This window comes from Saccostrea echinata, unplaced genomic scaffold, assembly GCF_033153115.1.
Source record: "Saccostrea echinata isolate AGI-Se365-2 ecotype Australia unplaced genomic scaffold, CSIRO_AGI_Sech_v1 ptg000058l, whole genome shotgun sequence".
NCBI lineage: Eukaryota > Metazoa > Mollusca > Bivalvia > Ostreida > Ostreidae > Saccostrea > Saccostrea echinata.
This window is the reverse complement of record NW_026889807.1, coordinates 560,174-565,512: the sequence shown is the minus strand read 5'-3', so window position 1 is coordinate 565,512 and position 5,339 is coordinate 560,174.

Genomic DNA, 5,339 nt, shown 5'->3' with positions numbered 1-5,339 from the left:
TGTTTGAATCGAATGTAGATGCGCGATATCTGTTACTAGCATATGCATGCGATTGATTTGTTGGTTGTTTTAAAGCTATGTTTTCTAAAGATAAAGAAAAAAAATAAAATCATTTTTGTAACATAATGTTGAAATTAAATTCATGTCTACCTCCTCACACATTTACAATACAGGATAATGGACACAAAAATCCCTTTTAAATTCAACATATCGCAAATACCGTGGCTGATATAATGATCTTGTTTGCAAATACAATATATACATGCAGTTAAGCTGAATAGTGAATGATGTAATTCATATAGTTTGTTTGGCCATTATGTCTGTATATTTTTTTTTCCGTTTACCTGATCGCAAAGAGGATGTGACCGGTCGACGGGAATGCTACTCCTTCATGGCACCTGATCTAATCTCTGATCTATGAGGTCCGTGTTTTATTTTTCTTTTTTCCCCTTATTTGTATGAATTATTTTTTAAAGTCTTTTTGTGTTTGTTTCATTGTTTTTATTACATGTATTTATTTATTCATTTATTTATTATTTACTTGATGTTTTGGTCCTCTTTTTCTGGTTTTGGTTATTTGTTCGTTTTATCTTTTTTTTCTTATTTTTTTTTTTTAATTTAATTTAATTTAATTATTATTATTATTATTATTTTATATTCATTTATTTGTTTTGGTTTTTTTTTTTTTTTTTTTTTTTTTTTTTTGTTATTTTCTTCTAAAACTCATAGTAAGGTTTGCTGTTTTATTTGGATGTATTAAGCTGTTTAATTACATTCTTTAATATACATTGGGTAAACATGAAACAACACTACGATCCCCTGCAATGTATCAAAATAAGTCTAAATGCAAGACAAAAATGACCGTATACAAAAGAAATTGATTAAATTCCCATAAATGGCATAACTCTCTTATGACAAAAAATTGCTCCCTTCGTTTGCGAAACTTGCTTTAGCAACCTAATTGGTATGTTGACTTTAACATGAAAATTTTAAACGAAAAGCCAATAAATCAACCATTTTTAGAGGTATTTTCTCACTTTTGAAGTTTATAGATATTGTCATTTAAACTTATCTTTATAATTTGAAGGTAGAAGGACCATTGTATTTTAGTATTCCTAATATAAACAATTATAATTATTTTTTCTTCTGAATACATATACTTAGACTTACTATATCCATGGGTACAATCAATTACAAGTACGATGAACCACATTGTTGAGCTTTCGAGCATCATGTTACGAGATCCCTTCACTTTGTACATGTACATTGATGTAGAAGTTGTTGCCTACTGAGAATAAATACAGAAAGAACGCAAAAAAAATCATCCCATGGAGTCAGAGGATACTTCATAGTTGCAATATCAATTGATGTCGATTTTACATCAGAAAAGGAAGCCCCTCTTTCCGTTCTGTTGAATTTGAAAAGACAGAGGAAGTACATTGCGAAAAGATTCAGACAACCGCGTACTGTATATTATAAATTTGGTGAACAAACTTAGAAGGATCTTGAAGATTTAAGACTTTTACTGAAAAGTATTTTCATCATACTCATATTTTTATAGTAGCAGTTGATTCAGATTTTATACACTCGAACTCTAACTTATGTAATGATTGCATTAGTTTTGGATGGTAAGTGTGGGATGGGGTAGAGATTATTTAGCATTTAAGAACACTAGCTATGGATGCTTTAAGCATTAATAATACATATCAATATTCGGTACGTTAGAAATGGACATGTGTATTTTGATAGTTCTCTCACATAATACTTGTAGGCTGATTTTGGTCCAAGGAAATAACGTAATGCACAATTCATTTAGACATTTAAATGTTAGTCACAGGGTTAAGAAGGTTTTGGAATGTTTAACTCTGTGAGAAAAACTTTGTACCAGAGAATCTTACTTGGCGCAAAAATAGCTTGTGACTAAGTCTGTTATTATTCTTAGATATACATATATGTATACATTTACTATGACTAAGAAGATAAATTGTCCATTAATTTTGATGCCCCGATGTTAAAAAGGTCAAATAATTTTCGACATAAGGAGATGTATTCGATGAATATTTTGAGAAAGAATCCTTTGCTTGACAGACATCATTCTTGACATACTGGCATCCTCTAATAAGTAAACGAATATTTTTTTCATCTTAGAAGGTTAAAACTTAAATTTCTCCAACATGAGCATTTAATGTCTGTTCAGTATCTTTGGTACCATTTGTATAATATGTACAAAACGACAATATGTACCGTCACATTATGTTAAAACCATTCTAATACTAATCACTGCAATATTAATACACTGTTTAAATGTCGACTGGGCACAAAACAATTAAAAAAAGTATTTTTGCAGAATGAAACATAACCGTGGATAACATAGATGTAGGAGCACTGAAGCAGTTGATCTTTAATATATCTTTCATATTTGAATTTACAAATGGATTTTAAAAACGAATCACACTGCATGTAATTAAGAAGAAGAAAATTGTTGATATTCCTCCGAATGGAATCCATATAATTTTCTAAAGAAAGATAAAAAAAAAATTGTATGCATAAATATGACATAATAACAAACATCAGTTTTAAGATACAACAGAAGTTATTGTTTGTGTGTGTGGGACAGAAAATAACACCCTGATTGTTATATCACTGAATATCGATAAATTAGCATTTAAGCACATTGAGATATTTTTTTTTAAAACTTTTTTTTAACTATAACTATTACTTTCTTTTTTGTAAAGTTTTTTGATGCGTTTCTTAATGATTTATACATCATTTACTGTTTTACCGATTTAAATTAGTGATTTCTTCTATTTGTATGATAAGAGTAAAATTGTAATTGACAGGTGTACAAATAATCGTAGTACGTGGATTTCCTAGATAAGGGATTTCTATACAACGCTAAACAATTATCGTAAATAAGTTAAATTATTATTTCCCTGAATAGTCCCTTGATAACGTGTTATGTCAAACAAATTATTCACCCCTGAACTGAAAAGCAAATTGTTTTTTTCTCTTATTAATGAGTTAAATCGGCTTATAATCAATTACATTGTATGTAACAATTGAAGTATGATTACTCGATCGTTTTTGAATTTCCTTTTGCACATTTTGCTGTAGTTAAAAAAAAAAAAAGTAGAATTCCTCATTATTGTACAGGAAAAAAAACGGTGGGTGAAAGCTATGCGAATGTATATAATCGAAAGAAAGATGAACACTGGATGATTGTAAAATTAGGGCGGTGAAGTGTTCCAGGAACAGTAGATCAACTGTATGCTATAGCTAATAAATACTGAAACGAGATTACACAACCTTCTTGGTAAAATTGAAATGATAGAGAATGCAAACTATTAACTATATGTACAATGTATAATTCTTCCTTTTTTATACCAATATTTTCTGTATCTAAATAGAATGTTTAACATCCTGTTGACAGATTATGCATAGAAGTGCTCTGTAAAATATAAGAAAGTGATACTGTTTGGCGTTACTTTGTGGTGTAAATATATGAAAGTAAAAATTTCTTTTAACATTTATTTTTATTTATTTTCTTCTAACAAGCCAAACAATTATGCTAACACTAAATTTAACAACTGAAGAAAATCGATCTCTGAATTATTATTTCTGTCATTAAAATATGGTGCATCAAACGACAATCCTAATTTTATTAATTTATATTATGCTCGCTGCTTGGTATTAGTAGTGTGTGTGTGTGTGTGGGGGGGGGGGGGGGGGTAGTGATGGACATATCAGTTTGTACGTCCGTTCGTCCATTTGTTAGACATAGCAATAACCATCCCTTATCCGCAACTTCTTCTATAGTTAAAAAAAAAGACACTGTTATTCTTTTTTTAAACTATATTATGATGTAGTTGGAAAGTGGAACACACACAGGCATCCTCGACAAAATTACGAGTACTTCATATACAACACATACTAACTCATTGCACTTTTAAGGTTGGAGACGTAAACCTCATTTAATGTATATCATTTTCTTATGGCAAAAAACATTTTGATGCCCTTGCACTAGCGTCATTTTCTACAATCAGCCTGACAATTCTATTTTTATATCAGCAATGTGACATCAAGCTGATACATGCAACTTAACAGGTACTTAGTACGACACAAACCCACTTTTTATTGGTAGCTATATTACTTTTCCTACACTTATTTAGTTACTAATTTTACACCGACTATTAAAAGTTATGTAAAAAGGTATGAAAAGGTATTTAGATAACAATCTCCATTGCCTTCTTTAAGATAGTTGAGTAGCATATGAAGGTTATTTAACCTGTTTATTTTAGGATTAAATCTTGTATAAGTACATGTTGTCATTGATAGATGTTACTTTTACCACTGATGGCTTTAAAGCCATCCGTAAAGCTCAAATGCTAAATTGCATTTGTTCAACTACAATAACATAATATGAAAAACAAATTTTATTAGTAATATCTGTAGCTTGGCTTCATTGTACATTGTTAGATTTGAGATACGAATAAACTATACATGAATCATGCCTACTTAAATTAACCACCAAATTGTGAAGCAATATGATAAAAAATAATCATTTGAAGAAAATGCAATTTTTTTTTCATTTTTAACGCACTGGGATAAGTAATATTAAACACTTCATTCTTTAATAATACTTGTACTGATTTTTTTTCATTATTATATGCTTAAATTATACAAACAAATCCTCATATAGAAAGTTGTTTATGCAAATCCGGGTATATATTGAAACCAAAAGTCTCTGTCGAGACTGTAGCTCTACTGGTTTGTACTTGTAACAATTAAGGAACAGAAAAGTAGCACTCACTTAGACTTGAAACTTTGCAACAGCAATAAATAAATAGTAATCCATGTTTTACTCTCTTTTTGTGGCAAGATGAATTGCAATCAGACTATAACTGTAGAAGGAGCAGCAATTTAAAAGAATTTTAGAGAAATTTCGATTTTAGTTACCATGGCAACATTATTCATCAAAATCTTATTCAATTAAGACATTTATGTATCTCAGTATAGTCTACTTGCATGCCATGTTATATTAAAATCAGTCCAAACTGTAGGCAAAGTAATGATTTGAAAGTATATCAAAGAAATTCATTTTTTTGTAACCGTGGCAACATTTCACCAATATCAAAAAATTGATATACAGAATTATGTATCTTAGTGTATTCTAATTGTGTGCCAAGTTATATTGAAATCAGACCAAAACTGTAGGAAGAGTAGCATTTTGAAAGTATTTCACAGAAATTTCTAGTTTTAATAACCATGGCAACACAGTTCATTGAACTCAAAAACCGATAAATAGAAATATGTATCTTAGTGTAGTCTACTTGTTTGCC